This window comes from Pelodiscus sinensis, chromosome 6, assembly GCF_052426305.1.
Source record: "Pelodiscus sinensis isolate ZL-2025 chromosome 6, ASM5242630v1, whole genome shotgun sequence".
NCBI lineage: Eukaryota > Metazoa > Chordata > Testudines > Trionychidae > Pelodiscus > Pelodiscus sinensis.
Genome location: NC_143057.1, coordinates 64,626,336 through 64,636,769, shown reverse-complemented (window position 1 = coordinate 64,636,769; position 10,434 = coordinate 64,626,336). Strand labels below are relative to the sequence as shown.

The 10,434-nt window shown below is 44.6% G+C and overlaps 1 long non-coding RNA gene across 1 annotated transcript; it reads right to left on the bottom strand.

The window, feature by feature from the left end:
* Window positions 1-208: 208 nt before the first annotated feature.
* LOC149524159 (uncharacterized) lies at window positions 209-9,865 on the bottom strand. The gene is made up of 3 exons (XR_016349896.1): window positions 9,755-9,865; window positions 7,087-7,221; window positions 209-248 (listed from the first exon to the last, which is right to left on the bottom strand). It is a non-coding gene; the product is annotated as an uncharacterized LOC149524159 (long non-coding RNA).
* Between the last annotated feature and the right edge of the window lie 569 nt (window positions 9,866-10,434).

Below are 10,434 nucleotides of genomic sequence, written 5' to 3'. Positions count from 1 at the left end.
ATTTCAAAATAACTTTGCTGTGTAGACATACCCTAAGAGACTACCTAAGGATTCAGGATTAAAACTGATTGACATTCTCTCTGGTAGCACAGTGGAACTGCCCACCATAAAGGTAAAACGTCTGTGTAGGAGACTGAACTGTCTCAGAGGCTGACCCAAGTTTCTGGAATGAAATTCCCCAAGAACTGAGGACCAGTACAAATCTTACCCCTTTAAGTGTGAGGTGCATTTCTTCAGCCTTGCAGCCTCTAACAAATACATAGAAACATACATATTTAAAAAGCAAAGCCTCACAAGAGGAATCCCATCCCAATATTTACGCCCCCCCCCCCCATATTTACAAAAAAGACCATCTGCAGCACATGCTTCTCCCCTTGGGGAGAGGATAAGGGGAAATACATCAGATTTCAGAAATCATGTCATTTAATACCTTACTAGAAGGTGCTCAGATAGATACATTCTATTCCAGATACTACAATGATGAGCACATAAGGGTCTTTCTCACAGTCCTTAATCCCAGCTAGGATCAATCATGCACAGGCAAGCCTGTAATGAGGTAATTTTCTAAAGAAAGCCTTACGTTCACAAAGACAGTATTCATACATTTGTATGACCCTATGCTGTGTTTCACTGTTGTCAGGCTGAGTGAACTCAGACTGGAAAATAAAAAGATCTTTCTTTTAAGAAGTTTCAGAGGGGTAGTTGTATTCGTCTTTAACTGAAATAACTTCAACTTTCATCTGAAGTAGTGGGTTGTACCCACAAAAGCTCATACCACCATCCACAATTTGTATTAGTCCCTAAGGTGCTGCAGGACTATTTGTTGTTTATGTTTCGTCTTTTTAGAAGGCATTTTGACAGGGTGCATGCCGCAGTCCATTGTATTCATCCCCTTCGCTCTGTTCCTTCAAGACTCAGGGATGCTCCAAGCTCTTTATTTTGTGTTGGTTTCCCACCAGCAGTGTCCCACATTGACAGACTCTTAACACAGGTCAGGCAAGCAACAGCTTGCTCCCTCTGAGCCTGACCTTTGCTTCCTGGTCTCCATCCCACTTGCTCACGGCCTTTAAGGTCCTGCTAATGACTGCCTGGCCATCTGCCCTCTTTGTATCCCTCTTCCCCTGTCGGTGGGCCTGGATCTATCCTAACAGAAAGTGATAAAAGCTTATGTCTTCACCAGCAATGAACAAACCACAAAAGACTTGGGGTTTTGAGAGGTGCCAGTCAAAGAAGAACTGAGTACATTACCTAAAGATTAGTAGAAGGGAAACTGGAAATACCATAAAAATGGCTTTGCTTTAGGTATTTTTGCTTTCAGGTGAAGCCCAAACAAGAAAGTGGAGACAGATAGAAGAACTAAAAAATGACAACTACAACTACAACCAAGCTGCTGAGTTTCAGTGTGGAGACAGGGATTCCTCTGACTGCAGTTATTTGAGGACAATCCTTAATAGAGATCATCATTGTGTGCACAGGAAAGATAATACAAACTGGCACTATGTTACCTTCTTTACCACATTGTACAAGGAACTGATGGGGGCATCTCTAAGCCAAAGGTGGGCAATAAAAAAGTGGGGATTCACCAAGGTTAGCCCCAGTAGGCTGCTGCCAAAATATTTACCTGAATCTCCACAGGTACAGGTGATCGCAGCTCCCATTGGCTGGGAACGGTGATCCATGGCCAATGGGAGCTGTGATTTTCTATATCCGTGGAAGCACAGTTAAATACAGTGGTGTGGGGGCCCATCAGAGGCCAGCCCTGGTGGACTGGATCCAGCCTACAGGCCAGTATTTGCCCACCCCTGCTATAGGCCATTCTCCTACATGAGCCCTCCTCCCTTTTTCACTCCCTAGGTTCTGACCAAGAGAGGAAGATGCTGCCAAGAAGACGGTTTCCTCTCTTTGCTTCCTCTTACTTTTTGCCCATTTTTGTGAAGCATAGATGTGATCTGAGCAAAAAAGAGTCCCTTTATGTGCAGATCCTTAGGGCTCAACCAGGGTTGGTATATCTTTGAAATCCTCCATCCATTTTCTCCTTCCGAGTCATATTAATTCTCCCTCAAAAGTACCAGGTTGTGACAAACATGTTCCCCATCCCCTTCCAGTAATGTTAGATGTTGCTTCTTTCTGCAGCCAGTGAGCTCTTTCATTTGGCCAAAAGCACTCGAAACTTCCAACTTCTCCCAAACTCTGCCAACTAGAAAAATAGCTAACCTTACTTGCCTTCTTGCTTCTTCCCAGGAAGAAGAAAATAAGATGACCCACTACTCCAGATTTCCTTGGGCTACTATATCACATGCCCATAATTTAATGTATACAGTTTTGATTTTCAATGAGATTAACATGTCCTAAATCAGAATTGTTTTGACAAACCACAAAGATCCAATTTCATTACAAAAACAATGCAGACTCTTACATCTGGACCCAATAAAGATAAACAGAAAGCAACACACGGCACAATAACTCAGTCTTTTAATCTAGTTTTCTTCTATAAGATTTACTCACACAAAAAGTAAAGGTTTGTTTACTGAAGGTTCTGTGATGACTAAAACGAGCTCAACTCAGAAACCCTTCTGTATTTTAATTGACAGAGCCTAAAATGAAGAAGAAGTTTTCCAATAATCCTTCATAATATTCTATATAATTTAATCAGAAGTTTCATTAGTTGCAGTATTACACAAGTGCCCAAAGTCCCAAGACAAGACGGGGACACCATTCTGCTGTGCATTTTACAAACACATAGTCAAAGATATTCTCTGCCCTGAGGTATTTACAATCTAACTAGACAAGACAAATCTCACCACCTTCCACTCCCAATGCAAAGCACATTATTTTGTCCTTCTCTTCTCTAACAGATACTAAACAGCGTATATTTTTTAAATCCCTACCACAATAAGGCATTCCACTATACATATTTTTTTGCCTGGCATGGCAAGGCTTTCACTCAGGCCCCTCACCCTGAGACTTCTTTGTCCACAAATCTCCAGAAGACCCTTTTTTGTGCAATCACCTGTGCTTTTTACTGTCTATGTACAGCCACTCCCCGAGTTACAAACAAGTTACCGACCCACATGTGTTTGTAATTCGGATCCCATAGAGTTACATAGTGACCACACTGTTCGTAAGCGCGGATCACCATTCGTAACTCAGATCCGCATTCACGACCGCTTTGGTCGTTAGTGCGGAAGGTCGTAAGTGAAGGTGGTCGTAACTCGGGGAGCAGCTGTATTTCCTGCCACATTCTATTTAAAAAGCTTTGTTTTTTCAGCAGCAAACTCCCCCAACCTCTCCTTCTACCTGGGGGGCATACTCATTTACATCCTGGCTTCTCCACTTTCATTTCCCCTCTGGTTGCCTCAGCTAGCTCACTGGCTAATGAGACCCACAGCTGCTTCCATTACCTGCGCAGGTCTGCGCTTGCTCAGCTGGCTTCCATTTGACCTTTTCAGCCAGGATATAATGCAGAGCTCTGGCTTAGCCAGCAGTCTGCCACACTGGGAAGAGGATGTGAGAACAAACAACATAAGACAGCTGTTAATCATGTCTTTCATGCACTGCTGAGAGGTGATCAACTACGGCTATGTCTACACTGTCAGGTTCTTGCGCAAGAATTGCTGCTCTTCCATAGAGCATCCATATTGCCCACCCTTTCACAAGAAGATTTACAGTAAATTGTGGTAAGAGAGGGCTTCTTGCACAAGAGCTATGCTCTTTCTAACAAGTGTAAGCTCTCTTGCGCAAGAAGGCAGTGTGGATGCGTAGCAGGGGTTTCTTGCAGATGAAAGCTCTAGGGTTAAAATGGCCATCAGAGCTTTCTTGCGCAAGAGAATGTCCACACAGCCACGGATGCTCTTGTGCAAAAGCACATCTCTTGCACAAAAGCACATGGCACTGTGGACATGTTCTTATGCAAGAGTTCTTGCATAAGAACCCTTGGGCAAGATGTTCTTGCACAAGAACCTGCCAGTGTAGCCAAAGCCTATGAGAGATAAGAATGGTATAAGAACTGTAGCCTATAGGGCTAACTTGCTTGCTTGCCTATAAGTAGCTATATACTTTCTTATGGTTTAGTCTATAGGTTTATAGGAAAGTAATTTGGCTGTAATGCAAGAGACAGGTCACATCCTGTATGTTAAGCTAGGCAAGTTAATATTTTTTGTCGGGGACCTTTCACCCATATAGCACAGTTTAGCTTATGTATGTCTAGGACCTTTCACCCAGACAGCAGAAGATGACTTGCATATGTTCAAGACATTTCACCTGGATAGATGGTGATAAGATAGAAAGACTTTTCATGGTATAGGGACTTCCAAGAATACCCTCAAATTTAACCAGTACACCACAAGAAGAATAAAAATAATAGTCAAGAATGATCCAGAATCATGAATATGTATGAACATGTCATCGGTATGCATAAATATGTTACATGTGTCTAGCCTATGGAGTAAGTGTACTCCAACAGTTTGTGGGTGAGACAGTTAAATTTGTACATAGAAGGAGGTCCCAGGCTCCTCTGCTTATAAAACAGGGTGCCTGGAGTTTTGTTTGGGAAAAGAAAGAGACGAAAGGAGAGAGGAAGAAAAGGGAAAAGGAGAAGAGAAGAAGAGATATAGGTTATCTGAGGTTTGACCTTAAAAAGACCACCCCCCTGTACAGCTGTGTCTCAAGCTCCTCTACTTTGCCTACCTCTTTTCCTGCTGTGGTTGCTCTTGTGGACACCTCAGCACTCCTACCATGGAGCAGCACCTGCCTCCGAGCAGTCGACCACTGTTATATGTCTTGATACACCTACTGCTGTGGTTTCTGCCGGCTGCCTTCCTAGCCCTCCAGGAACAGGACCCCAGCTCCTTGTGGGGCAATTCCTCACCTCTCTCTGGGCGTTGCTCATTCAGCTCAACTCCACCCTCCTTCCCTTTCACATTAGCTTCTATGATGAGGTAACTGGCTCTGTGGACACGGAAAAGTCAGTGGATGTGATATACCTTGACTTTAGCAAAGGTTTTGATACAGTCTGCCAGCAAGTTAAGGGAGTAGGGATTGGAATAATGGACTGTAAGATGTACAGAAAGCTGGCTAAACTGTAGGGCCCAACGGGTAGTGATTAACGGCTTACAGTCAGGTTGGCGGTCGGTTTCTAGCGGAGAGCCCCAAGGATTGCTTCTAGGGCCGGTTTTGTTCAACATCTTTATTAATGACCTGGGTGAGGGGATGGATTGCACCCTCAGCAAGTTTGGGGATCACACTAAACTAGGGGGAGGGATAGATATGCTGGAGGGCAGTGTCAGGGTGTTCACCTCCACCATGCCTCAGTGCCCCCTGACTGTCTTCATCTAGCCCCTCTCAGGGCAAATTACAGTCTGTACGGGTTGCTCATCATTGTCATTATCTCTACTGCCCCGCTTACCTGGGCCGCATTGTAATTCACCTTCCAACCCTGGGCCTTGCCTCTGGCCCCTAGCCAGGGGGAGTCTTGGCTGGCCCTCTCCCAGCGCTAGCTGGCTATCCCCAGCTGTTCTCCCTCCTGGGAGCTCCCTGCTTCCTCTGCAGTCAGCCCTTCACTGGCTCTCCTCTCTAAGCAAACTGTGTTTCTCTATATAACTGCCAGATGGGCCCTCACTCCCCTAACGGCTTCAGCTGGCCTCTTCAAGCAACTGGGCTTCACTAGATGGCTGCCAGCTGTGCTCTCACTAGCCCTATCAGCTTCAGCTGGCCTCTTCAAGCCAACTGTGTTTCTCTATATGGCTGCCAACTGGGCTCTCCCTAGCCCTAACGGCCTCAGCTTACTTCTTTGTTCCCAGCCCCGGCTCAGGGCCTGAGTCTTGGTCTTAAAGGGCCAGTGCAGGGCAGGCGCCCTGTCACAGACAGGAATAGGGTCCAGAGTGACATAGAGAGATTAGAGGATTTGTCCAAAGGAAATCTGATGAGGTTCAACAAGGACAAGTGCAGAGTCCTGCACTGGGGGATGGAAGAATCCCAAGCATTGTTACAGGTTGGAGACCGAATGGCTAAGTAGCAGTTCTGCAGAAAAAGACCTGGGGATTACAGTGGATGAGAAGCTGGATATGAGCACAACAGTGTGCCCTTGTAGCCAAGAAGGTGAATGGCATTTTAGGTTGCATTAGGAGGAGCATTTCCAGCAGATCTAGAGAAGTGATCTTTTCCCTTTATTTGGCTCTGGTGAGGCCACATCTGGAGTACTGCGTCCAGGTCTGAGCCCCCCACTATTGAAAGGATGTGGATGGATTGGAGAGGGTCCAACGGAGGATGACCAAAATGATTAGGGGGCTGGAACTCATGACATATGAGGAGAAGCTGAGGGACTTGGATGTGTTTAGTCTGCAGAAGAGAAGAGTGAGGGGGGATTTGATAGCAGCCTTCAACTTCCTGGAGGGAGGTTCCAAAGAAGATGGAGAGAGGCTGTTCTCAGTAGTGACAGGTGGCAGAACAAGGAGCAATGGTCTCAAGTTATGGTGGGGGAGGTCTAGGTTGGATATTAGGAAAAACTATTTCACTAGGAGGGAGGTGAAGCACTGGAATGGGTTACCTAGGGAGGTGGTGGAATCTCCATCCCTAGAGGTTTTTAAGACTCAGCTTGACAAAGCTCTGGCTGGGTTGATTTAGTTGGGATTGGTCCTGCTTTGGGCAGGGGTATGGACTGGATGACCTCCTGAGGTCTCTTCCAGCTCCTGTGCCTTGCTGTCCCTGGGAATGGATGTAGCCCCAAGAGTATGGACATGTCTGTGTGTCTTGTGTGGCACTCCTGAGTGTGTGTGTGTGTGTGTGTGTGTGTCTCCATGTACCCAACCTCCTTCTCCTTCTCCACAGAGAGGTGGCTTGTGGTAGAAGGGTGTAACACTCCAATGTTAGGAGTATGGCAGGCCTCTCCAGACACCCTGTGAGCCAGAGCACAAGGGTCCTCTGTTGCTACCTCCTGGGGGTTTGTCCCGGACTGGCTATCCACATGCACCCACATGCACAGGTTACTGTGCGATCCCCAGGCTGAGAAAGCCGAGTGTCAAGCATGCAGCAGCCGCAGCCACCAGCCACCTCCACCCATGTATATCTAGAGACAGTAATGGCACTCACCTGATGGGCCTTCACCAGCCTCAGATGATGCTTAGGAGACATCCAGAGTGAGCATGACTTCCTGGCTGGTGGACATTGAACTGGTGCTGGCCTTGTCTGGCTTCTCTTCCTCCTCCTCCTCACTGCCTTGTCCCCCTGTGAGGGCAATGACGGGTGTCTCCAGCCCTGAGTACACAACAAGTGAGGGAAGGGCCGATCCTCTCCCTATGATGTGGTACAAGCAGGCCTGCAGTGCCACCCCGGAGTTTTAGAGTTTTGCATAAGTATAGTGTTCATACAATTTATTAGAGTGGCTAGCCTATAGTGAAGTTTTAGTTTTGAAATTAGTTCTATTTTATGTGTTAAGACAGGTAGCACCAGTGCAAGAGAACCTATAGAGTAGTGTAGAGAGGCTGGGACATGAAAAGAGGTGACCAAACCTACCCAGAGAAGATATTGAGATTTTAGGGGTTAATTCCCACAGCCCAGGAATGGACTTTTAATTAGGAGCTAATGAAGTAGAGGAAAAAGAGCTAGTCAATCACAAGGGCTGTGTCTAGACTGGCATGATTTTCCGCAAATGCTTTTAACGGAGAAGTTTTTCTGTTAAAAGCATTTGCAGAAAAGAGCATCTAGATTGGCACGGACACTTTTGCACAAAGGCACTTTTTGCGGAAAAGCGTCCGTGCCAATCTAGACGCGGTTTTGCGCAAGAAAGCCCCGATCACCATTTTTGCCATCGGGGCTTTTTTGCGCAAAACAGTTTTTCCCTTTCTACACTGGCCCTCTTGCGCAAAAGCATTTGCGCGAGAGGGCTTATCCCTGAGCGGGAGCAGCACAGTATTTCCGCAAGAACACTGACAATCTTACATTAGATCGTCGGTGTTCTTGCGCAAATTCAAGCGGCCAGTGTAGACAGTTGGCAAGTTTTTCCGCAAAAATGGCCACTTTTGCGGAAAAACTTGCCAGTCTAGACGCAGCCAAGATGATTCTGAGTCACCCAAACTCAAAATAAGCTATGCAATTAACATAGCTCAATTTGCGTATCTTATTTCAAGTTAAGCCCTGCTGTGTAGATGTGCTCTTCCAGTCCTCCATTCCTAAGTGTAGTGGACTTTACTTAGGCTAAAAATCTTAAGATATGGATGTAGTATTACAGTGAAGGGAAGAGAAATTGGAACTTGCAGCTTGTAAAAGCGTATGGAAACAATCAAGTTAGATTTTAGCCAAACTTGCATTAAAATCTGAAACCCTGCAAATGCTACCTGGAGAGGTATCTATGTCAGAGTGGAACCTCTCTCTTCATTGCACAGCACAGCAACAAAAGCATTCTAACAAGAATATTATAATTCCTCTCCATGTTTCCAGAGTAACTGGACTCTGACCAAACCCCTTCTGTTAATGAACCATGATCATCTTTCCAGTGCATAGCACTACCAATTGGAGCACGAGAAATTAAAATACTGAAGTTTATGTTCTCTATCCTCTGGTGCATATGTGCAAGATAATATGAAGTGCTTTTCATACTTGCTCATTTTGCATTTGGATCTACTGATGACATCTTAATTTCTAAGCTTTTCCCCTTGTGATTCAGTTTTATTAAGCTATATAGAAAATGTGTGTGTTAATGAATTTCTGCTTAATATCCAGGTTTAACATCCATGTATCAAGAGTATAAAGCAGCTTAGTGAAATGTTCAAATTGAAATTGCTACACAAAATTAATAAATTTTCCATTCCACATTTACATGGATTGGAATGATCATCATGTGCATATTCTGGACAGTGATGACAGCTTCCCAATAGAAAAACAATTTACTTGCAAATGAATTTAAGTTAGAAAAAAGGCAAAAAATGTATTTTTAGATATTAGTCTCCTTAACAATTACAAACATAGATTGAAAATATTGATTACCTTGGATTTTTTTTCTCCCAGGTTCTAAATGCAAGGTGCCCATTTGTTACTGACTTTTCATCTTTCAGGACAATTGTTCAAAATCTAGAACACCTAGTTCAATTCATGTCTACTGTATTAAAGAACCTTTTAGATTTGGTGATATTCCTGACAGAGATGTTGGGTTTAGCAGAAGGTTAATAGGATACTATTTCAATCCTGCTGTGTTGCTTTGAGGGCATAGAACAGCAAGATGTTTTTACATTCCGGTAAGTTAGAAAACCTAAGAGATACCAGCATGAAACTTGCGGCATATTTAAATAAGTTTTCTCACTGCTAATTTAGAAAGTCTAGCAGAATTTTGCTCCACAGCATAAACTAATTGGATAAAGTTTTATTAATGATGTGCTGCTCAAGGGCACAATGAAAAAACCCCAGCCTTTATGTGTCTGTGACTTTTTACATGATGGCTCTTAGGCATGATGCAAATGCTAACATCCAGCTGTCCATACCCAACAGGTATCAAAGAGATTCATACTGAATGTAGAATACTGGTCATCTTGGTCTTTTCAAGCCTGTTCATTCATTTACATTTGGAAATATAAAAATAAAAATAGTAGCAGTATGAAATTACTGTTGTTTTACTTTCTTGCTAATTTTTAAAAATTAGCATTTTCCCCTCAAGCACAGAACAACAAACAGATAACACCACCAATGTGTCCCCAGAATGATTAACCATGTGTGGCATTTAAGAAAATTGATAGAACTCACTATTATATATTACTAGCACATTTACCTGACATTGCTCAGGTCCTTAAGGAAGGGCTCAGATGGCAGCTGGTGGTGTGGGGGCTGCAGGAGTCAGAGTTGGGGATGAGGAGGGGCTCTGGGCAGGGGACTGGGTGTGTTTGTCTGTGTGGAGGGGGGGTGGGGAAGCCAAATTCATACCAGAGCTACTTGCTTTTCTCCTTCCTGTCCCTGTCAGGGAGTGAGAGCAAAGTACACAGCTCTTCTGCCCCCTGCACTCCCCAGCCAAGTGAAGAATGCAGCTAACTGTGCACTTTCCCCTTGCTGATTGATGAAGGGGAACAGCCAACAATGTCCTTGTACAAACTCAGGGGCGGGGGGAGGGAGAGCTTCAGCCCTGCCCACATTCCTAAAAGGGCCTCTGGGGGGTGAGAGGCTCAGGTTGGGCCAGTCCTGGATGGGGTGAAGGATGCCCCCACCCAGCCCCTTTCACTTGACTGGTGATTCTGTCTCTTTCCTTTATGATTTTATGAGAGCCAATCCCATTCTGGGCACATCCCATTTTCCTGTCACAACCAAACCCTTACATTGTTCTAAGTTATGATAAGTGGAAGCTGTATACTAAATTTGGTGATCTTAAGTCTCACCTTTTAGAAGGCATTCTTGAACAAGCAGACAGACAGACTTTCTCAATTATGTAGTAGATTAGTTTCATAAAGAATGATCTCA